At 37.1% G+C, this 26,152-nt stretch overlaps 1 long non-coding RNA gene across 1 annotated transcript; it reads right to left on the reverse strand.

Annotated features, from left to right (window-relative positions):
* Positions 1-303: 303 nt before the first annotated feature.
* On the reverse strand, positions 304-26,147 carry LOC307194373. Its single transcript, XR_013830557.1, has 3 exons — positions 25,999-26,147; positions 13,254-13,509; positions 304-537 (listed from the first exon to the last, which is right to left on the reverse strand). It is a non-coding gene; the product is annotated as an uncharacterized lncRNA (long non-coding RNA).
* Positions 26,148-26,152: the final 5 nt, after the last annotated feature.

Consider the following 26,152-nt stretch of genomic DNA (forward strand, 5'->3'; position numbering starts at 1 on the left):
GTCATGGTCAGTGATGTGCTGGAGCTGGCTCTTACTGGCTTGTGAGAGCCAATTAACATTTTAAGGAATTTTGCAAGCAGGTTGTTAACCATAGCCATTACTAAAACAAATTATATAAAACAAAATTAAATAAATTATATTCAAAACCAAGGTAATGAATACTCATTACTTCCTAATTATTTTACTACATTTACTATTATCTATGCTCCTGTTATATCTATTGTATCTGTATGGGTGCTACTATGCAGATCCATGTTCAGTGACTCATGTTGGTAGCTTAAAATTGGCCATGATGGAAGTATTTACATGCTGGAAATGCTGCAAATCAGAGCTTCCCGCCCCCGCCTTCCCACTCACCTTGAGAACTGGTTGTTAAACCTTCACCAGCATACCATTAATTGCAGCTCAGCTCCTCCTACTGTCCAATACTCCTTCCTTAACATTGTCACAAGTGTTGATCCCAAAGGTACTCTCCAGTAAACTTCATGTATACAAATCTCTGTCTCAGAGTCTAGTCTGTGTCCCAGGAAATGCAACCTAAAACAACAAAAAAGAGCAACTAGGAATAAATGTATCATTTAGGACACAGAGGATGGAAATAAGAATGGTGAAACAAAGAGATTATATATTTAGCTATATATCTAAGACTAAAACAAAGGTGGGAATAAGAATAGTATATAAATTTTATATGCTCTGACAATATAGTCATAACTAAAAAAAAAGAGAGATGGCGGAGAGAGAAAAGAGTAGAATAATCTCACTGATTGTCTAAAAATTTTAAAGTGGGAGTTAAAGGATGTCATTTAAAGCCAACTACTGAATATTATAAACCATAACATATTTAGGAGGACAAAAATAAACATTAAGAAAAGTAACATTATTAACTAAAATTGGATGGTGGAGGGCACACAGGAAAGAGAAGGTGGTTTCAAGTTCGTTCATTATTGCTCCAGGCAGGAGACTAATAGTCAATGTGTAAAGAAAAAGAGGACCAAGGTATTATATGAGTACTGGTATAAAGGAAATCATTAGAACAAAAAATACAAATTTTCCTAAATATCAAGAGAAGAACATACAAATAAAGGAAAGAGCAAAGAAAACCGAACACAGTTTTCTGGAAAACCATAAATTGTTTTGTATTTATAAAGATGACATAATTGAGATCAAACATAGCAGTTTTGTGTGTGTGTGTGTGTGTGTGTGTGTGTGTGTGTACACACACATATATACATATGGGCTTACACACACATATATATGGGCTTAAATCACTTATAAGAAGAAAAAGATTTTCAGATTGACTCACAAAATAGAACCTAATTTTGGGCTGATATAAGAGAGCCTAAAAGAATGAACAAAGACGGACTTCCCTGGTGGTGAAGTGGTTAAGAATCCGCCTGCCAATGCAGGGGACATGGGTTCGAGCCCTGGTTGGGGAGGATCCCACATGCCATGGAGCAACTAAGACTGTGCTCCACAACTACTGAGCCTGTGCTCTAGATCCCGCAATCCACAACTACTGAGCCCAAGTGCTGCAACTACTGAAGCCCGTGAGCCTAGAGCCCGTGCTCTACAACAAGAGAAGCCACTGCAGTAAGAAGTCTGCGCACCGCAATGAAGAGTAGCCCCTGCTCACCACAACCAGAGAAAACCCGTGCGCAGCAACGAAGACCCAACACAGCCAAAAATAAATAAATAAATTTATAAAAGAATAAACAAAGATGTACTGGGTAAAGGCAAATTTTAAAAAGCAAGGGTTATAACCTTAATACCAGACAAGGTAACATTCAAGCAAAAAAGCATCAAATGAGAAAAAGAAGGACACTTCATAGTGCTAAACGCTACAATTCACTATGAAGATATAATAGTTACAAATATCTATGCAACAAATAATACAGCAACAATTTTTGTAAAGTAGCAACTACAGGAGAAATTTGGAGAAATAGACAGAAAAATGCTAATAATGCTAATAACGACTTTAATGCCTATCTCTCAGTCCAAGAAAGTCCAAAGAAGTAATAACAAAAAAGTAAGAATTTAGGAGAACTAAAAGCAATGTTGGTTGGCTTATCTATAAGACAGATAAAAGGTTTATCAAAATTTTTACTACAAAATATTACATGATGGCATCTCAGTTCTCTATCGCTGAATAACAAAGTACCTCCAAGATTTAGTGGCTTAAAACAACACACATATGCTATCTCACAATTTTTGTGGGTCAGGAGTTCAGAAGCAGTTTAGCCAGCTGGTTCTGGATCAAGGTCTCTCATGAGGTTGCAGTCAAGATGTTGCCTGGGGCTGCAGTCATCTGAAGGCCTGACTAGGGCTGGAGGACCTGCTTTCAAATTGGTTCACTCAGTAGTTGTTGGCTGAAGTCATATGGATCTCTCCACAGAGCCTCATGGGTATCCTCAGGACATGGTAGCTGGCTTCTCCCAGAACCAATGACCCAAGAGAGACAGGAAGGATGAAGCCACAATGCCATTTTATGACCTAGTCTCAAAAATACCACACTGTCATTTCTGTCACATTCTATTCATTAGAAGCAAGTCCCTAAGTACTATCCTTATTCAGGGGAGGGGCCCTACATTTTGAAGGGAGGAATATCAAAGAAATTGTGAATTATGTTTTAAAACCACCACAGATGGTGTACCAAAAGTAAAAACTTGTTTTTCTACTAAAATAAAAAATTGTTCTTTGAATATATAGTCTGCTGTCAATGCCTAGATCACGGAAATGTCTTAAATCATGAAAATACTGTGCGCAAGAACTTGTTTTGAGTCATGCATTCACAGTAGTCATTCAAAAGGCATAGGAAAGAAAGAAAGGGAAGATTAAAAGGTTATGGCAAGAAAAGCACAGAAACTATGTTTGGTCAGCATGACTCACTAATGGGAAGCTCCACTATCTGACTTATTTGGAAGACAAATACCTTTTAAGGATAGTGCAATTTAAGATTTTGGACCTGGTCCTGTGTGAGTTTAAAGGGCTTTGCCTTGATCTAGAGCCTCAAGCAGAGGACAAAATGAGAAGATAAGTATAAATATACAAGTTGTGATTATCTCCAGTACCTCCAACTAGGATAAAAGCTACTTATGCTGGTGGCGCAGTGGTTGAGAGTCCACCTGCCGATGCGGGGGGCGCGGCTTCGTGCCCCGGTCCGGGAGGATCCCACGTGCCGCAGAGCGGCTGGGCCCGTGAGCCGTGGCCTCTGGGCCTGCGCGTCCGGAGCCTGTGCCCCTGCAACGGGAGAGGCCGCAGCAGTGAGAGGCCCGCGTACCACCCACAAAAAAAAAGCTACTTATGAAGGACCATATCTTTTTTTTTTTTCAGTATCTTTATTTATTTATTTGGTTGTGAAGGTGAAGCTCACAGGCTTCTTATTTGTGGCAGGCATGTGGGATCTAGCTCCCTGACCAGGGATCAAACCAGGGCCCACTGCATTGGGAGTGCTGAGTCTTGTCCACTGTGCCAACAGAGAAGTTATTGAAGGACCATCTCTTTTCTCCCTTTCTTTTCTATCTAGTTTAGCTGTTCAACAAATGAGTAACCTAACAGAAATCAAGATAAAGAAATATGGTCAGTCTTTTAAGTACTAATCTATAATTACAAGAGTGCTGAAACAAAAGCCCTGGCTTCCAATTCTGCTAGGTAAACGAGCTAATTGGAGTTCATAGTTCTAATTCATCTTCTACTTAAAAACTCTGGTTTACTAAAGATCCTGGCACTCATACTTAAAAAGCAAAATCAATCAAGCAACCCTAAAGCACAATTCTATACTTCTCTAATAAATCTAATGAAAATAATCTCCCAATGAAAGGAAATAAATTGAACCCATCTGGGACTTCTTTTAGGGTAAAAAATCTGTAGATCACTATTTAGAACCAACTGCCAGAATTCAATTATCACGAACTTCCATCACATTTAAATGATTGGGATAAATAGTTTGCCTTCTAGATGAGGTCAGTTCCCATAAGGTTATGGCCTGGAGGAGATTGCTGACCTTTTCTCACTCCTTGGGAAGGCATCATTACGTATTTATTTCGGCATGCTTTAATCATACAATATTCCTCAACATCCTCTTATCCAATGGACCAAGTTCTAGGGTGTTCCTTCAATGTTAGGATCTAGAAAATGTTAATAATATTTCTGACCATTACAATAACTAAAACTTTTAGTTCCTTTTACTCCACTTTTCCCAGTTTATTTACAAAGGTAGAATATTTTTAGGACCAATTTAAGACACATATGATACAAGAGAATAACATGTTTGAGGTCTACTACACAGAGAGTATGATCTTAGGTAAGTCATCTAATCTCTCTTTGCTTCAATTTCCAATTTCTAAAGTGGCAACAGTAATATTCAATCTAAATCATCAGGTTACAATAAACAATGAATGACAATTGGCTGAGTTAATTTTAACAAAATCTACAGAACTCAAATTGTATGTTTTAATGCAAGGGTTGGCAACCTGTAACGTGTGATCCAAATCTGGCCCACGGCCTATTTTGTATAGTTCACAAGCTAAAATAGTTTTTACATGTTTAAAGAATTTTAAAGGTAAAAGAAAAAGAGGAAGGAGGAGAAGTAACAGAGACTGTATGTGGCCTACAGAGTCTAACATATTTACTAACTGGCCCTTTATAGAAATAGTTTGCTGACCCATGTGTTAGTGGATTCAGCTATCATGAAAACATTACTAGAAATAACATTTTTTGTTTGTTTGTTTTTTGGCCGCACTCTCTGCAGCATGCGGGATCTTAGTTCCAGACCAGGGATTGAAACTGTGCCCCCGTAGTGGAAATGCACAGTCCAAACCACTGGACCTCTAGGGAATTCCCTAGAAATAACATTTTTTGATAAATATAATAATCAAAATGTATATGCTTCAAAGCCATATTATGGACAGGTAAGGGCACAAGAAAAAGAATGAGGAAATTATATTTGAGATCATTCATTTAATAAGTATTTGAATGCCTATACACCAATGTGCTGAGCACTGCTGATCAATTAGGTAAATAATCCCTGCTTTCATGAATTGGAAGAAAGTAGTAAGGGAACAAATAAGCATTTACCATACGGTTTGATAAATGCAATAATAATGAGAAAATTTACAGGTTAATAAGGGATATTTTAGAAGGGATGCTTAATCTAAATTTGGTGTGTCAGAGGAAGTTTTCCTGAGGAATGACTCCTAGGATGGGACTGAAGGAGAAAGAAGATTTAATCAAGCGAAATAGGGAAAGAAAAAGTATTCCAAGTTCAAGAGAATGTCATGAGAAGATCCAGAGGCCAGACAGAGTATTGTACTTAAAGAACTAAAGATCAGAAGAGCTGGGACCTACCCTGCAGGGAAGTGAGAGTGAAGGTAGAGAACTAAGAGATGAAGCTAAAGATACAAGCAGGCAAAAAAAAAAAAAAAAAGATATAAGCAGGCTTCAGGACATGTTGAGGGTTTTAGATTTTATACTGAGGATAATGAGAAGCCATGAATGGAATTTAAGCTGGGGAGTAACAATAAAATTTTCATTTTAGAGCACATACTCTATTGGTATAGAGAATGGACTGGGGAGGACAAGACAGAAGACAAGACATAGGGAAACTGGCTAATGAAGTTGTGCATGCCATGATCTAGGTGAGAGATGGAATGTACTGGTTCCAATTGTTACCAGGTGGGATGTACGTACCAGTTATTGAGTTACTGTCTCTCAGCTCCACATCCTTCCATTCTCTGCTTTGTAGTGCTGTTTATATTAGAACTTTACTGAACCTGGAATTTATTTTGATGTGAATAGGACAGTATTTCCTATTTTTCCATATGAATAGTCAATTATCCCAACACTCTTTATTGACCACCTCATCAGCCAGTGATCTGAAATGTCATCTTTAATCATATATCAAATTAATCCTTATAGGTAGGAATCTGTTATTAGGCCCTATATTCTGTTTCATTGATTTACCAATCTTAGCACCAATAATACCATATTGTGTATTAACTACTATAACTTTTAGAATCAGTTGGTCAAGTTCCTAGAAAAATACTGTTAGGATTTTGATTGGATTGCATTGAATTTATAGATAAATTTTGAAAAATGAGTATCTTTTAAAAAAATATTTATTTCTGGCTGCCCCGGGTCTTCGTTGCAGCACTCGGGATCTTCGTTGCTGCATTCGGGATCTTTAGTTGTGGCATGCGGGCTTCTTACTTGCGGCATGCATGCAGGATCTAGTTCCCTGACCAGGGATGGAACCCGGGTCCCCTGCATTGGGAGCATGGGTTCTTACCCACTGGACCACCAGGGAAGTCCCCAAAATGAGTATCTTTTTGACATTGAGTCCTCCTACACATGAACATGGGATATTTCTCTATTCATTTATAGCTTCTCTAATGTTTTCAATAAAATTTAAAATTTCTCCGTATCTAATATATATTTTGTTAGATTTACTCCTATCTCTTATTTCTTTTCCTTGACTTATGGGACTAAGGACTGTCTAGGACTTTCTATAAACTACTCATTAGAAGTGGTATATAGTAGATATCTTTATCTTGTTCCTGGTTTTAGAGAGAATTCTTGTAACATTTTAATGTTGGAAATGATCCTCACTGCTAGATTCAATTTACTAATAATTTATTTAGAATTTTTATAAGATTGGCCTTTTTCTTTCCTTGTTTTGGTATCAAGGCTATCATGGTCTTATGGAAAGAGTTGGAGAGTATTTCTACTTTTTCTATTTCTTGAAATGTTTACGTAAGATTTAAATGATCTAGTTTTTGAAAATCTGGAAGAACACCTATCTAGGTCAGATGCTTTAACTACAGACTGAATTTCTTCAATGGTGCTTTCAGCAGCACGTACCAGAATATCCATGTAGCAATAGCTTAAACATAAAGACCTTTACTTATTTCTTCTAACAAGAACTCTTTCCAGAAAAGAGTGTTTAATGACTGAGTGTTTTTCTTACTCATGATGTTGCTACATCTGAGTGATATTGTAACAGAAAGTGTAAAAAAGTTTGTATATATATCTGAGCAGGCTCAAATCTATGCATGAATAAAAGGAGCAGAGAAAAGAATGAGCTTTTGGAAGTCAATCAATTAGTGTGAAATATTATTTGATAGGTGTTATAGTCTAAGTTAAATATATGTACATATATGTGAATATATCTTATATATAGAATCAGAGGAAGAGCTCTGCGTATTTTTATGCTTGAGATAAATCCAATGCACTATACAATAGAATTTCTGTACATGCCAGAAAACAGAATTAGGGCCTTTGAATTCTTTTTTTGTTTTTGTTTTTTTGTTGTTGTTTGTTTTTTTGCGGTACGCGGGCTTCTCACTGTTGTGGCCTCTCCCACTGCAGAGCACAGGCTCCGGATGAGCAGGCTCAGCGGCCATGGCTCACGGGCCCAGCCGCTCCGCGGCATGTGGGATCTTCCCGGACCAGGGCACGAACCCGTGTCCCCTGCACCGGCAGGCGGACTCTCAACCACTGCGCCACCAGGGAAGCCCAGGGCCTTTGAATTCTAATCTTAGCTTGCCTTCCCTGTGACTTAAGTATGAAGTCCAAATCTTGTACTTTTCATATTCTCAAGGTCTAATACAGTGAGTAAACAATATAGAAAGTCTAATCTTCATTTTGTTCTTCATTAGAATTGGAATAGTGATACAGACATAACAGTAAGTTAGTGTAATCAGTCTAACTGATTGGGAGTGTTTTGAGTTTTGGCAGATATTCTCAAAATAAAAATTGATAATTTTTCTGCAATATCCCCAAAAAAGTACATTAAGATATCTGCACACATAATTGAGGATCTGTTGTTTGCTATAGGGATATGGAGGTCTTCACAATAAGTAGCTGGGGCATTTTGAAAAGTTTTTTCCTGCCTTTAGAAATGAAATTAATTGTGAAAGGGCAGGTGTGTGGGGAAGCAGGGAAGAGGAACCAAAAGCAACTTAAATTAGGCAGTGCCACTGTCTCTTTCATAGGATCAAGGTGGGAGGAGATGACGAGGGCCAGAATCTGGTAATTTAAGGTAACAAACTCTAATAATAAGTGTCTTTGAATTTAAAAGCTGAAGCAAGAGAGGACATAATTAAATTACATTAGGACAAAGAAGGATAGAGAAAGACTAAAAGGTGCTCTCAGGTCAGCTTTCCACTACAGCTGGGTACTGTTCTCACAGAATTCCCTAGAGAGTCTTCTACCATCAAGTGACATTTGAGGTATTAAACATGTGAGATGGGATTAGACACCTTGAGCATATGATCCTTAAGGGGCTGACAGTGCAAACTTCCTGCTGAACTAGTTTCTTATCCTAGAGTCTGATCCCTGAGCTCATCTGTTCTCCTGTTCCCCAGTAATTTTCAAACTTCTGTCAGTCTGTTACCAAAAAAATAAGGAAGAACAAACAGATCAGCTTCTGATGTGGGGTATACAATTTACCTCCAGAAAACTTCTCAACCTATATGAGGAAGGACTGGGAGAAGAGGGACAGGGATTTGATATTTACTGAATGTGTAGTATATGCTAAGCAGAGTACTAGGTCATTTAATTTAATCCTCATGACAACAATGTCAACCAAGTATTATTATTGCCAATGATGAAGCTGAGACTTAAAGAAGTTAGGAAACTTGCCCCCACCCCCAACTCATGTTAAGAAGTCAAAGAGATTAAATGCAAATGTATTCTGGTTCCAAAGCCTATGCTTATTTCACCAGAGCAAGGGACCCTCCAAGTCAATTGTTAATGTTTGAGTGTTTCCGTTCCTCTTGGTAATGCATCATCTCCCTGACTCTGGACTTTTCCACAACAGAGTGACTTTTTTTTTTAACAAAGTGACTTTTTACTGAAACAATTTAAGACTCTGCAAACTAAGAATCTGACAAAAATCCCAAAGGTTTATGAAGTTCAGTAACATTAGTGTATATGTATTTAAAGTCCTAAAAGAGTGAAAGGAAGTACACTAATCCTGCCAACAATAAGTTTTTTTAAAAAGGAAAATAACTTCCTCCTTCATTTATTGGAACTGCTTGGAAGCAGAAGTCAGGAAATCCCCTTCCTTGATTTGTAGTATTTATGTTGCTATTATTCCCAAAGAACAGGTTTATTCTGCTTTATTCTTTGAACTTTTCAATATTTTTTTCATTTTTTTCTTAACAGAACATAGTTTTGGTTATTTTAAAGATTTCCACATGACAAGAGTTTACTTTACCCTCTTTTTTACATTCTGAGAAAATGAAGCTATAAGCAAACAAAAAATGCCTAATTACGTCTATTACATAAAAAAATGTATATTCCCTACAATAACTTACTATCCTAGGAAGTACTTATGGGAAAATCCTTTAGTACACATATACATTTCCAGTTAGAGTAATAGGTGTTTGAGGAGAATGAAAATTTTTCACATGTATAGGATTCAGCCCTTTCTCATAATATCTAAGAATAACTTGAGAATACTTTCCACCAAAGTAAAATAAATTATTTTCATTACTAAAAGATTATCATAGACATACAGTTAAATGGAATATAATAGAATGTCCAAAAATAGACCAACACAAATATATTCATTTAATTTTCAACCAAGGGGCCAAAGTAATTGAATGGGGGAAAGGATAACCTTTTCAACAAATGGTGCTGGAACATCTAGATATCCATGTGGAAAAACCTTCACCCTTACCTCACACCATATACAAAAAAATTAACTTGAAATGAATCATAAAAGAATAGGTAAGAGATGAAACTACAAAATTTCTAAAACTACAAAACATAGACAAAAATCTTTGTGACCTTGGATTAGACAAAGATTTCTTAGATAGAATTCAAAAAGCACAAAGCCATAAAAGAAAAAAGCTGATAAACTGTACTTCATCAAAACTTAAAACTTCTGCTTTTTGTAGTATAGTCTGAAGTCAGAGACCGTGATACCTCCAGCTCTGTGCTTGTCTGTCAAGATTGTTTTGACTTTTTCAGGTCTTTTCTGTTTCTATACAAATTTTTAAATTATTTTTTCTAGTTCTGTGAAAAATGCCATTGGTATTTTGACAGGGATTGCGGTGAATCTGTAGATTGCCTCAAGTAATATGGTCGTTTTAACAATATTAATTCTTCCAATCCATGAACACAGTATATCTTTCTATCTGTTTGTGTCATATGCAATTTCTTTCATCAGTGTCTTATAGTTTTCTTAGTCCAGGTCTTTTACCTCGTTAGGTAGGTTTATTCTAGCTATTTTATTCTTTTTGATGCAATTGTAAATGGAATTGTTTCCTTAATTTCTCCTTCTGATAGTTCGTTGTTACTGCATAGAAATGCAACAGATTTCTGTATATTAATTTTGTATTCTGCAACTTTACCAAATTCATTGGTGAACTCTAGTAGTTTTTTGGTGGTGTCTTTAGGATTTTCTATGTATAGTATCATGTTATCTGCAAACAGTGACAGTTTTATTTCTTTCTTTCCAGTTTGGATTCCTTTTATTTCTTTTTGTCTGGGAATATACAATGGAAAAAAGACAGTCTCTTCAATAGGTGATGCTGGAAAAACTGGACAGGTACAAGTAAAAGAATGAAATTAGAACATTTTCTCAAACCATATACAAAAATAAATTCAAAATGGATGAAAGACCTAAACGTAAGACCAGGAATTATAAAACTTCTGGAAGAAAACATAGGCAGAACAGGCTTTGGCATAAATCACAGCAACATTTTTTTGGCTCTATCTCCTAAGGCAAAGGAAACAAGAGCAAAAATAAACAAATGGGACCTAATTAAATTTAAAAGCTTTTGCACAGCAAAGGAAACCATCAGCAAAACGAAAAGACAACCTACTGAATGGGAGAAAATATTTGTAAATGATATGACTGATAAGGGGATAATGCCCAAAATACGTAACAGCTTATACAATTCAACATCAAAAAAAAAAAACAACTTGATCCAAAAATGGGCAGGAGGCCTGAATACACATTTTTCCAAAGAAGACATACAGATGAACAATAGCACATGAAATGATGCTCAACATCACTAATCATCAGAGAAATGCAAATCAAAGCCACAATGAGATATAACCTCACACCTGTCAGAATGGCTATTATTAAAAAGACCACAAATAACAAATGTTGGTCAGGATGTAGAGAAAAGGGAACCCTCTTGCACTGTTGGTGGGAATGTAAATTGGTATAGCCACTGTGAAAAACAGTATGGAGGTGCCTCAAAAAACCAAAAATAGAACTACCACATTATCTAGCAATTCCACTTCTGCGTATACATCCAAAGAAAACAAAAACACTAATTTGAAAAGATACATGCACCCCAACATTCATAGCAGCTTTACAATAACCAGGATATGGAAGCAACCTAAGTGTTCGTTAACAGATGAAAAGATAAAGAAGATGTGGTGTGTGTGTGTATATATATATATATGCACACACATATACATATAATGGAATACTACTCAGCCATAACAAAGAATGAAATTTCGCGATTTGCAACAACATGTATGGACTTGGAAGTTACTATGCTTAGTGAAATAAGTCAGACAGAGAAAGACAAATACTTTATGTTACCACTTATATGTGGAATCTAAAAAATAAAACAAACTAGTGAATATAACAAAAAAGAAACAGACTCAGAGAGAACAAACTAGTGGTTACCAGTGGGAAGAGGGAAGCGGAGAGGGGAAGGATAGGGGTAGGGGATTAAGAGCTAAAAACTACTGTGTATAAAATAAATAAGCTACAAGGATATATTGTACAGCACAGGGAATATAGCCAATATTTTATAATAACTATAAATGGAGTATAACCTTTAAAAATCATGAATCATTATGTTGTACACCTGCAACTTATATAATATTGTAAATCAACAATATTTCAATTAAAAAATAAAAGGTATGACAAGTAAAAAGAAAAGCCAAAAAGAAAAAAAATCTTCTGCTTTTTGAAAGACACTTAAGAAAAATTAAGAAATAAGCCACAGTGGACTTCCCTGATGGCACAGTGGTTAAGAATCCACCTGCCAGTGCAGGGGACACAGGTTCATGCTCTGGTCTGGGAAGATCCCACATACCGCGGAGCAACTAAGCCCGTGCACCACAACTACTGAGCCTGTGCTCTAGAGCCTGCGAGCCACAACTACTAAGCCCACGTGCCTAGAGCCCGTGCTCCACAACAAGAGAAACGACCACAATGAGAAGCCCACGCACTACAATGAAGAGTGGCTCCTGCTCACCACAACTAGAGAAAGCCCGCGGGCAGCAACGAAGACCTAACGCAGCCAAAAATAAATAAATTAATTAATTTTTAAAAAAAGAAAAAGAAATAAGCCACAGACTGGGAGAAAATACTTTCAAAGCATGTATCTGATAAAAGACTTGTATCCAGAATATATAATAATTTTTACAACTCAATAAGACAAATAATCCAATTAATAAATGGGCAAAAGATTTGAACAGATACTCCATCAACAAAGATATATGAAATGCAAATAAGCACATGAAAAGATTCACATCATTAGTTATTAGGGAAATGCAAATTAACCACGAGCTATCACTACACCCACTAGAATCACTATAATTAAAAAGACTAACAATACTAAGTGCAGCAGAGAATGGGGAGCAACTAGAACTAACACATTGCTGGTGGGAATGCAAAATATTACATTCACTTTGGAAAAGTCTGGCAGTTTTTTAAAAAGTTAAATGCACATTGCAATGCAACTCACTCCTAAGCAATCCTACTCCTGAGTATTTGCCCAAGAGAAATGAAAACAGATGTCAATATGAACTGGTATATAACTGGTATGTAAACATTCATAGCAGCTTTCTTCATAATAGCCCCAACTAGAAACAACTGAAATGTCCATCAACTGGTGAATCAATAAATTGTGATATATCCATACAATGGAATATACTACTTAGCATTAAAAAGGAATGAACTACTGATACAACATGGATAATCTCAAAAGCATTGTGTTAAGTGAAAGAAGCCAGAGATGGACACAAAAGACTATAGACATTTATATGAAATTCTGGTGAAGTCAAAATTGCAATGACAGAAAACAGATTAGTGGTTGCCGGGGGCAGGGGTGAGAGATTGTGGGGGAGACTGATGGCAAAGGGGCACAGGGAACATTTGAGGGTGACAGAAATATTATATATCTGGATTGTCATGGTGGTTGCACTGCTGTACACATTTGTCAAAAACACAATGAAATGTACACTTAAAATTGATGAATTTTAATGTATGTAAAACATACCTCAATGAAGCTGATTTTTTTTTGTGGGGGGGCGGTTCGCGGGCCTCTCACTGTTGTGGCCTCTCCCGTTGCGGAGCACAGGCTCCGGTCGCGCAGGCTCAGCGGCCATGGCTCACGGGCCTAGCCGCTCCACGGCATGTGGGATCCTCCTGGACCGGGGCACGAACCCGTGTCCTCTGTATCGGCAGGCGGACTCTCAACCACTGCGCCACCAGGGAAGCCCAATAAAGCTGATTTTTAAAAAATGGTCCTCTTCCTGCATGAGAATCAGAGATTTAGATTAGACATAAGGGATTTCTGATCATGGGACATTATTGAAGATTTCCTTTCCTGGGACTTCCCTGGTGGCACAGTGGTTAAAAATCCGCCTGCCAATGCAGGGGACATGGGTTCGATCCCTGGTCCGGGAAGATCCCCCATGCCACGGAGCAACTAAGCCCGTGCGTCACAACTACTGAGCCTGCGTTCTAGAGCCCGCGAGCCACAACTACTGAGCCCACATGCCACAACTACTGAAGCCCGCGCACCTAGAGCCCGTGCTCCACAAGAAGAGAAGCCACCTCAATGAGAAGCACACGCACCTCAACGAAGAGTAGCCCCTGCTCTGCACAACTAGAGAAAGCCTGCACGCAGCAACAAAGACCCAATGCAACCAAAAATAAATTAAATAAATAAATTTATAAAGATTTCCTTTCCTTGACAATTTTTAAGAATGAAGATGAGAAGGCCATTGATTGAACTAGAATAGATTTTTTTTGAGGCAAAGAGTAAATGATACACTTATCTATATATTGGGTTGGCAAAAAAGTGCCTTCAGTTTTCAAGTAAAAATGAAAGGCACATTTTTCATTTTCACCAAGAACTTTATTATTTTTTAAAATATTTATTTAGGCTGCACCGGGTCTTAGTTGCAGCACCTGGGATCTTTTAGTTGCGGCATGCAGGATCTTTAGTTGGGCATGCAAACTCTTAGTTGTGGCATGCATGCAGGATCTAGTTCCGCGACCAGGGATTGAACCCAGCCGCCCTACAGTGGAAGCACAGAGCCTTAACCACTGGACCACCAGGGAAGTTCCTCACCAAGAACTTTGTTGAACAACGTATTCACCCTTTTGTTCCACTACCTTCTGCCATTTTTCAGGCAACTTCATAACTCCATCTTCCCAAAACTTTTAATCTTTTTGAGCAAAGAACTCTCTTTTACAGTCTTCCATGGAATTGAAATTTTTTCCATTAAGAGAATTGTGTAAAGACCGAAATAAATGGAATTCCAAAGGTGCAATGTCTGGTGAATACGGTGGATGAATCAGAACTTCCCAGCCAAGCTGTAACCGTTTTTGCCTGGTCATCAAAGAAACATGCGGTTTTGCGTTATCCTGATGGAAGATTATGTGTTTTCTGTTGACTAATTCCAGACGCTTTTCGTCAAGGGCTGTTTTCAGTTGGTCTAATTGGGAGCAGCTCTTGTTGGAATTAATTGTTCAGTTTTCCAGAAGGAGCTCATAATAGAGGACTCCCTTCCAATCCCACCATATACACATCACCTTCTTTGAATAAAGACAGGCCTTTGGTGTGGTTGGTGGTGGTTCATTTCACTTGCCCCACGATCTCTTCCGTTCCACATTATTGTACAGTATCCACTTGTCATCACCCGTCACAATTTGTTTTAAAAACGGAACATTTTCATTACATTTCAGTTGAGAATCGCATGAGGAAATACGGTCAAGAAGGTTTTTTTCGCTTAACTTATGTGGAACCCAAACATCAAAGCGATAACCAAGCTGGTGCAAATGATTTTCAATGCTTGATTTGGATATTTTGAGTATGTCAGCTATCTCCCGCATGGTTTAAAGTTGACTGTTCTCAATTAATGTCTCGATTTGATCGCTATCAACTTAAACTTAAACTCGGTCCACCCGACCGTGGAGCATCATCCAGCGAGAAATCTCCAGCACGGAACTTTGCAAACCACTTTTGACATGTTCGATCAGTCACAGTACCTTCTCCATACACTGCACAAACATTTTTTTTTTTTGCATTTCAGTTGCATTTTGACCTTTCTTGAAATAATAAAGCATAATATGCCAAAAATATTGCTTTTTTCTTCCATCTTCAATGTTAAAATAGCTCCACAAAAATTCACCAATTTTGATTTTTTTTTTTTATGCACGCTGATATGACAGCTGTCACAATACAGTCTAACAAAATTGTTTCGAATGAAGTTAAAGACAACTAAGTGCTACTAGAGCCGTCTTATGGAAAAAATTGAATAAACTCTTTGGCCAAACCAATATTATATGTGATATATATAGATATGATCTATTACACATTAAATAGTAGATATTTATGTGATTCGAAAAGTATTTAGATAAGAACCACAATATTTAACTTAAATCTTCATCCTTCTTTTAAGATTTAGAAAAAAACTACTCTTGAGAGTTTAATTTTTTCATTCACAGTTATCAAAATGATTCCTTATGGGCCTACCCAAAAAGGCAAATTTATATAATACTTTAAATATATAAAGCTTTTAAGTTCAATTAAATCATAGTGTATCATACGACTACAAACTTTTTTACATTGTTTTTTAAGATTTTTTTCCCCTGATTTTTCTCTATACCTAATTTAAAATAATAGTTATTCCTGGAAAACAATGTGTAACATATTAAGATCTCTGTTGTTTTTTACTCTATACATTCTCCTAAGGCAATCTCGTCTTCTCAGGGTACTTCGTTACCATCATGTACACTGATAATTTTGACCTATATAGCTCAGAAACAGATCCAAGGTTTTCTGAGGCCTAAAGCTTACACAATCGGGAAATTAAGTTCACACAACTTAAGAAAATTAATATAGCTCTTCAAATATAGAATTCTTAGCGCCTGTCTCAGAGCCTTGAAAGGAGACTTTGCAAAAGAGACCTGGAGTAACTTCATCAGTTTCACAGCAAATCTGCCTCTGCTATAGCTGTATCTTACAGCCAGATACTTCTCTTAGCGACTATTGAACTATCCTCTAGTTGCCTACTGGATATCTCTCCTTTTAAGTCCCCCATTAAATTTTTTAAATTAATTTTTATTGGAGTATAGTTGCTTTTACAATGTTGTGTTCCTCCGTTAAAATTAACAGGCCCACAGTTGAACCTGGTTTCTCCTTTCTACTCTTCCACCACTACCATAAGGAGCTTGCTAGTTTTCCTGCATTCTCTCCAGATCAGGAAATAGCACCAGCATTCACGCAGCTGCATGTTACCTCCATATCCAAGCAAACCATCAAGTCTTGACAATTCATCTTCCAAATAATGACATTCACATCTCTCTCGTTCATCTACTTTTCTCCAACTCCAATCCCAATCTAGTTCAGGTCATCAACTTCTCTTACCTAGATTATTCCAACAGTCACCTAATGGGTCTCCTAGCCTCCAGTTTTGCCACCTTCTAAACTGTTCTTCATGTTGCAACCAAATATGCATCTGATCATATCACTCCCTGGTCTCTGTACAAACTTCAATACGCCTAAGAAATTACTTGGCATTGTTGTTAAAAAACAAACAAACAAACATAGATTTGGGAACTTTACCCTAGTGATTTTAACTTTTTATTATTTTTATTTCTTTGGCCGGGCCCCACGGCATGCAGGATCTTAGTTTCCTGACCAGGGATCAAACCCATGCCCACTGCAGTGGAAGCGCGGAGTCCTAACAACTGGACCGCAGGGAAATCCCTACCCCAGTGATTTTGGTTCAATAGGTTTGGGGTAGCATATAGGAGTGGGCAATTTTAATACGACTTGTACGTGATTCTGATGTAGGTAATCTGTACTTTAAGGCACAATGTTTAATGGCTCCCCAGTACTCCTACAGTGGAGTTCAAACTCCTTAACATGTCTTCCAATGCCCTGTAAAATCTGGGCCCTGCTTACCTTTCTGGTTTCATGTGACTACTACTTCCTGTATTCTAGGGTTAAGCTATATTGAACATTTCCCCATTTCTAAAGAAAGCATATCCCAACTATGCTTTGTTCTCCCCAGTTGATCCCATCCAATCTATCTATCCTTCCAGTGAACCAATCAAACACACACAACCCTCTGCCTTGCTAATTCTTATTTACCATTCAGTTTAGACATAAATTCCACTAGGAAGACTTTTGAGTTCCCAACCTTTCTAAGGGCTATAACAGCCTCCTATATTTTTCCCAATCACATACTTACCTAAAGTATTCTATTAATTTATTAACTAACCCTAACCCACTGAATCACTGTCTTGTTCTCCAGTGAATTCCCCAGTGCTTGGCACTGTACCTAGCAATTATAGGCACTCAATAAACATTTATTGAATGAAAAAATGAATGACTTTTACTTAGAAGAAGTTGAATGAAGTTAAGGGAAACAAGATAAAGATTGTATTTATGCAATGGAAAATACGTACACCAATGCAGAAGTGCCGGGGGAACTACAGAAAGATAACCACAGCAAATAAGCTAGGAGGAAAATGAACAAAGGATTTGAAGAAGCAATTCACAGCAAAGAAATTCAAATGGCCAATAAGCATGAAAAAACATATTTATTCTTGTTATCAATTAGACAAGTACAAATTAAACCAATGATACTGTCATTCCATACCCATCAAACTGGCAAAGATTTATGTCTGTTAATACCAACTTTTGGCAAGGATGTAGAGAAATGAGATCTCACACTACAGATGGAAGGATAAACTGGAGGCATATACCTAGCAATTCTAGCATATAAGTACAAGGATGTCCTTTTAACACTGTTTATAAAGTGAAAAAATGGAAATAATGAAAATATCCAGCAGTGGTATATGTTTCAATGGAATACTTCAAAGCATTTAAAAATGAATTAGTTACACATATGAATATGGATAGTGCCTCACAATAAAGAATAAATAATTAATGTCAGTGGTGCAAATGTTGAGAAATCAGGAGTGAAGAAACGAAGGACCCAACACAGGAGAAAAGCAAAGGGTCATGGTATAACCATCATTTGATGATCCCAATCTGCTAACTCTTTTCCCAATAAATTTCTTGTCATTAAATTTGATACATGACCTACTACTGAACTACCATTTCTCACCTGGTACAAATTCATTAAAATGAAGCTTTTTTCAGCTTTAGCACTATTGACTGCAATAGTGGGGTTTTTTTTAGCTTTTTGAATAGTTGCAGGGAGTGTAACATTGTTTAATTCTACATTATTATCTACAAATCCCTGAAAAGTTCATGTTTAAAATTTCACTTAAATAATACAATTTCCCCCTACCAGCGATCCACTGTGAAGTTAGTTCCTCACAAGGCCAAGGAGATGGTTCTAATAAATCAAAATAATTCAAAATGCTTTGTTTCTAATAAAAGACATAAATTCATTACTTTTTAGTAACACATTTCTAGGCAGAACTTCAAATTTATTTTTATTAAATGGAATGTCTTGGGACTTCCCTGGCGGTACAGTGGTTGAGGCTCTGTGCTTCCAGAGCAGGGGGTGTGGGTTCGATCCCTGGTGGGGGAACTAGGATCCCACAGGCCATGAAGTGCAGTCAAAAAAAAAAAAAAAAAGTTGAAAAAAATAAATGGAATGTCTTTAAACTTATCTGACTTAAATCTCCGACATGAGATTCATGCTTTCTAATACCAATTTTAAATTTTCTAAAGCTTTTATGACACACTTAATTTTTTTTAACTTTCTGACTAGTAGTTGATCTTCATTGCAATGCAATTGAAAGTAATGAAAAATTTCAAAGAATATCAATCATTAAAACAAGGTCTTGGGCTTCCCTGGTGCTGCAGTGGTTAAGAATCCGCCTGCCAATGCAGGGGACACAGGTTCAAGCCCTGGTCCGGTAAGATCCCACATGCCACGGAGCAACTAAGCCCATGCACTACAACTACTGAGCCTGCGCTCTAGAGCCCGAGCCACAACTACTGAGCTCACGTGCCACAACTACTGAAGCCTGTGCACCTAGAGTCCGTGCTCCGCAACAAAAGCCACCACAATGAGAAGTCCACACACTGCAATGAAGAGTAGCCCTGCTCGCCGCAACTAGAGAAAGCCCACACACAGCAACGAAGACCCAATGCAGCCAAAGATAAATTTTAAAAAACAAGGTTTTGTCATTTCTCCAAAGACGACATACAGATACCCAAGAGGTGCATGAAAAGCTGCTCAACATCACTAATTATTAGAGAAATCCAAATCAAAACTACAATGAGGTATCACCTCACACCAGTTAGAATGGGCATCATCAGAAAATCTACAAACAACAAATGCTGGAGAGAGTGTGCAGAAAAGGGAACCCTCTTGCAGTGTTGGTGGTAATGTAAATTGATACAGCCACTATGGAAAACAGTATGGAGGTTCCTTAAAAAACTAAATATAGAATCACCATATGACCCAACAATCCCACTACTGGGCATATACCCTGAGAAAACCATAATTCAAAAAGACACATGCACCCCAATTTACAATAGCCAGATCATGGAAGCAACCTAAATGCCCATCGACAGATGAATGAATAAAGAAGATGTGGCACATATATACAATGGAATATTACTCAGTCATAAAAAGGAACAAAAGTGGGTCATTTGTAGAGATGTGGATGGACCTAGACTGTCATACAGAGTGAAGTAAGTCAGAAAGAGAAAAACAAATATCGTATATTAACGCATATATGTGGAATCTAGAAAAATGGTACAGATGAACCAGTTTGCAAGGCAGAAATAGAGACAGATGTAGAGAGCAAACGTACAGACACCAAGAGGGGAGAGTGTGGGGTGGTAGGGATGGTGGTGTGATGAATTGGGAGATAGGGATTGACATGTATACACTAATATGTATAAAATAGATAACAAATAAGAACCTGCTGTATAAAAAAATAATAATAAAATAAAATTCAAAAAAAACAAACAAGGTCTTGTAAGAAAGTAATCTTAGCTAATCTCTTTGCCAAACCAGAATAAAAAGAATGAGAAAAATGTATATATGATGAAGTATATGCCTGACATACAGCAGTGGCAGTTTGTAAACTACATGCCACCCATCTCAATCTCAGTACTAGATCAGGTTTTTTTTTAATTGTAGTTGATTTACAATGTGGTGTTATAGACCAGTTTTAATAATCTCAATTTCAAGTTCTTTAGCTACAGTTTCCAATCAACTTTATTTTTGTTAGATTGGTGATAAATAGAATAAATTTTATCCAGAATATTTTTAAACAATTGACTTCCATTTCAGATACTGAATTGCAATTGATGACTTAGTGCCAAATAATGGCTTCAGGAAAATTTTCTAACAAATTTGCAGCTATTCCAGACTTCCTTTCCACTATTGTACAAGCACCATTAGAACAAAATGCGATTAAGTTTGCTTTCAAATATTATCAAGGCCACAATCATTTAAAGTAGACAATAATGTATTAGGAATACACTCTGTTGTGGCTGACACAAGCAACAAATACAATTACCAATACAGAAATTGATTCAACTGTGCACTGCAGATAAATCACTAGGCTCTTTTCTTCAAACGTGTAGATGCCTGATCAATTATAGTACCTATTTGGCATTCTCTTCTATAATATTCTTAAATATCTTCATATAATTTCTTTTGCAATATGGTCTGCTGTTCTTGTTGCATGTAAACAATTGTCTGTGTCTATTCCATTCTCCTCTTTCAACTTTATTGCTGCCCTCACTATCAGATAAAGGTCTACTATGTTTTACTAAACTGTGAAGAGTATTAAAAACATCTATGACAGTATCAATATTTTTTTAATTTAGTTTATACATTAAATTGGAGATTGAGTCATTAGTTGATTCTTTTAACAAATCGTGAATTTTAGTAGTCTTTAGGAAAAATCATATTCCTTAATTTTTTTTTTTCAGAAAAGTGTGCCTAGTAGTTTTATTAGTACCATTTGGGGTTACTCCATATGCCCTCCATTCCTTGGACATATGAACATGCTTTTCTTCTCTCCCTCCCTAACACTGAAATATCAAACAATCCTTATATATTAGTTTATGTTCTTTTATTTCAAGCAATTTGTACTGCTCTGAAAACATAAACACTTGTCTTTTCGTTCCAACAATCTGGAAGCACAAGGTTATCTACCTCCTTTGCTAACCATGATGGTGTTTCTTCAATGACTAGTTGTTCAACAACTTTGAAATTTTTTTCCATTAGCTTAGGTATCCTACAATTTTCACTCCTATCATTTTCTGTGTCTGTTTTAAACTTCATCAGATTTAAAAAACTTAATAAGTCACTCTGTTACTTTGGCATTTTAGGGATCTGGATCTGAAAAATAATTTTAAGTTAGTAAAATTCACAATACTACTTGGGCGTTAACAAAATTTTTTTAAATAATTTTAATATGATTTTAGAAATAGCATACATTTTATTTTTTAATTAAAATTTTTTTATTACATTGTAATTAGCTAAACCAATATTTTGTACCCTGCTTATAAATGTAGAGCTGGGAAAAAATAAGTCACAGATGGTATTCTTAGCTTTTGGTATTAATTTTTTTAATGCAAACTTCTAAGAATATGCTAATATTTGGTTTCACATAAAAGATTTAGAAAGTGGTATTTTGTTTCCATTATTTTAGAAATAAAAGGTACGCATCTGTGTTTTTATATATATTATATACCTATGTCATATACATTAGTATATATAAAAATATGTGTATATATAAATATGCATATATATGCCTGGTTTACATCTTTTTTTTTTTTTAACCTTTTGACCCTCCTCACCCATTTGTCCCCTATTCCCACCTCTGGCAACCATTAATCTGCTCTCTATATCTATGAACTTGTTTTTTCATTTTTTTTCCCTTAAAGATCCACATGTAAGAGAGATCATACAGTATTTGTCTTTTTCTGTATTATTTCACTTAGCATAATGCCCTCAAGTTCAATCCATCTTTTCACAAATGGTAAGATGTCATTCTTTCTCATGGGTGCATAATATTCCATTGTATATATACCACATTTTCTTTATCCATCCATCCATTGATAGACACCTAGGCTGTTTCCGTATCTTGGTTTTTGTAAATAATGCTGCAATAAACATGGGGGTGCATATGTCTTTTTGAGTGTTTTCATTTTCTTTGGATAAATACTCCGAAGTAGAATTGCTGTACTATACAGTGTCTATTTTTAATTTTTTGAGGAATCTTCATACTGTTTTCCACAGTGGCTGCACCAATTTACATTCCCACCAGCAGTGTACAAGGGTTCCCTTTTCTCCACAACCTCACCAATACTTGTTATTTCTTGTTTTTTGATAACAGACATTCTGACAGGTGTGAGCTTTTGATATCTCACTGTGGTTTTGATTTGCACTTCCCTGATGATTAACGCTGTTAAGCATCTTTTCATGTACCTGTTTACCTTCTGTATGTCTTCTATTGAAAAATGTCTATTCAAATCTTCTACCACTTTTTAATTGGATTTTTTCTTTGCTATTGAGTTGTATGAGTTGTATCTTTATAGACTTTGGATATTACCTCCTTATCAGATATGTATTATCTCCTGTTCAGTAGGTTGCCTTTTCATTTTGTTGATGGTCTCCTTTGCTGTGCAGAAGCTTTTTAGGATGATATAGTCCCACTTATTTATTTTTGCTTTTGGTGTCAGATTCAAAAAATCATCACCAGACCTATGTCAAGGAGCTTACTACCTGTATTTTTCCTTCTAGTAGTTTTATGGTTTCAGGTTTTACATTCCAGTCTTTAATCCCTTTGAGTTAATTTTTGTTTATGGTGTAAGACAGCTTCCCCAACACCATTTACTGAAGAGACTATCCTTTCCCCATTACATATTCTTGGTAACTTTGTCATATGTTAATTGACCATATATGCATGGGTTTATTTCTGGGCTTTCTATTCTGTTCCACTGATCTATGCGTATGTTTTTAGGCCAATGCCATACTGTTTTAATTACAATAGCTTTATAATACAAAGTCAGGGAGTGTGATGCCTCCAGCTTTGTTCTTCTTTCTCAAGATTGCTTTGGCTATTCAGGTTTTTTGTTTGTTTTGTTTTGTTTGATTCCATTCAAATTTTGGATTATTTCTATTCCTTTGAAAAATGCCATTGGGATTTTGATAAGAATTGCACTGATCTGTAGATTGCTTTGGGTTGTATGGACATTTTAACAATATTGATTCTTCCAATCCATGAGCATGGACTATCTTTCCATTTATCTGTGTCTTCTTCCATTTCTTTCATTAATGTCTTATAGTTTTCAATATATAGGTTTTTCACCTTCCTGATTAAATTTATTCCTAAGTATTTTATTCTTTTTGATGCAGTTGTAAATGGGATTATTTTCTTCATTTCTCTTTCTGATAGTTCATTGCTACTGTATAGAAACACAACAGACTTTGTGTTTTAATGGAGTCTTTAGTATGAATTTTAAACAAAAATACTAACTGTGCTTTTCGGTGTTTACCTATACCTTCAGTGTGACTTGCTATTTCTTGAATATCTACTATCAGTTTTAATTTTTTTTCAACAATATCTCACAAAATCAGACTATGAATAAATTCTTGATTATGTTCTACAGTAAGACCCAACTGTAATAGTATAACGATGAATCCTAAAAAGTAAAAAATCTTGATTATGATTTGATTCAGCAAAAAAGATGCTCACATCATTGTAGTTTGGACATGGATGCTGACTGATATTTTTGTTTAATTAAGTAGTAAGAAAAAAGCAAAACAGTGAACTTCACTGTTGGAACTTCATTCATATGTCAATGACGTAAGCAACTTCTTTACTGAACTGGATGACAGTTTTTGAATACTGGAACAATACTTTCTTAACCTTTTGTGCTACTCACAACGTCAAGGCCACAGATGTGATACATTGTTTAGTTCTGCATTATTAATATTTTCTCCACTAGCCTACTGCCTGTTTTTATAAATACAGCTTTATTAGAACATAGCCATGCCCACTTTTAATGTAAGAGTTGAGCAGTTGTGACAAAGACCATATGTACTAGAAGGCCTTAAATATTTACTAATTGGCTGTTTACAGAAAAAATTGCAAACACTTGGTCTAGAAAATCAACAAAACAATAAGCCAAGCCCTGATTTGTAGCATTTGCCAATTTCCATGGCGTAAATACTCCTATTGCAGCCAATTTCATGCTACATATGTGACAAACATACAAACATGAACAAAGTTGGACAGAAACACATACAGCATAATATAGTATTTCCATCCTACAGATACCATAGACAACCTTAAGAGTAATTAGTAAAATGAAGTTTAAAAAAGTGACGTTTTGAGGGCTTCCCTAGTGGCACAGTGGTTGAGAGTCCGCCTGCCGATGTAGGGGACATGGGTTCGTGCCCCGGTCCGGGAGGATCCCACATGCCCCGGAGCGGCTGGGCCCGTAAGCCATGGCCGCTGAGCCTGCGCTCCGCAACGGGAGAGGCCACAGCAGTGAGAAGCCCGCGTACCGCAAAAAAAAAAAAAAAAAAAAGTGACGTTTTGAGTATTTATTACCTGTTTTTAACATATTTGTTAATTTATATAACTTGTTTTTTTTTTTTTTTTTTTTTGCGGTATGCGGGCCTCTCACCGCTGCGGCCTCTCCCGCTGCGGAGCACAGGCCCCGGACGCGCAGGCTCAGCGGCCGTGGCTCACGGGCCCAGCCGCTCCGCGGCATGTGGGATCCTCCCGGACCGGGGCACGAACCCGGGTCCTCTGCATCGTCAGGCGGACTCTCAACCACTGCGCCACCAGGGAAGCCCTATAATTTGATTTTAATAGTGGTTATGCTTAACAACTAGCTCATAAAATCCCCCCCCCCCCCCCCAAATAGCAATCAGCCTTGCAAACTGGTAAAAGCCAACTGTGGTGTACTACTAGCTCTATTTTCAAGAGGCCAGGAGAACAAGGAGTAATTTGCCTGACAAGTGGCTGAGTCAAGATTCAAATCTAGGTGCAAATTTCTGACTCCGGTTCGGCTTCTTAGCAGAGAATAACGGCCTTTATTGGCTTGTTTAAAAAAAAAAAAAAAAGGGGGGGGAGTGATATATACTAGGGGAACTCCACAGGTTATAGAATGCATTTTCTGCAGTACCATCCTATATATTTGCCACAAGTCTCTAACAAAACTGGCAGGCAGCACGGGAATATGAGTCTTGATGCTTGATACCTATTCAAAATACCTAGTCTGGGCTGGGTATCTGAGGGAATAAGAAAACAACTGATTGGTCTACCCATCATCTGCCGTTGGAAATTGATTAGAAATCTTCGTTAACTGCTTTAGGAAGTGTAAATACAGGTGTTTACTACCAAGAGCCCCATATAGTGCTTATCGACCTACATGAATTCTGAAAAGCTTAAGAAAACTTGTGGTTTGAAACCTTACTACACGTGGGGCGCAGGCAAAGGAAAAGGAAAGGACATTCTCAAAGGGCCCTCATACAGCCACACGTACCTGGGGCAAAATGTGCGGGCAGGATGGTCAAGTGCTAGGCCTCCCAACGTACTCTAAACCTTTAGGGCACAGCTCTAAATGAAGGAATGATAAGGGCTAGAGCTGCTGGAGAACTTGGAGACCTGCCCTTGTACAACCCCTTCATTTACATGAAGAAATTCTGCTCTAGTGAGGTGAGGCGACTTGAACTTCAAGCGGTGGAACCAGGATGAATTTAAAGCTCTTTCCACTACACCCCACGGCCTCCTCTAGAACACCCTCCCTGCACAGAACTTACCCCAAAAGCACCAGGAACCTGGTTGGTGACTGGCCTACACTTGAACCTAGGACAAATCTCCTAATCGCTCTTGAGTCAAACTGTGAAAGCTCTGAGTCAGCAGGTTAAAGCAGCCAAAGTACAGAAACACAGAACTCTACGTCGTGCAAGTGCG

Source organism: Stenella coeruleoalba (genome assembly GCF_951394435.1).
Source record: "Stenella coeruleoalba genome assembly, chromosome: 11".
Classification (NCBI taxonomy): Eukaryota; Metazoa; Chordata; class Mammalia; order Artiodactyla; family Delphinidae; genus Stenella; species Stenella coeruleoalba.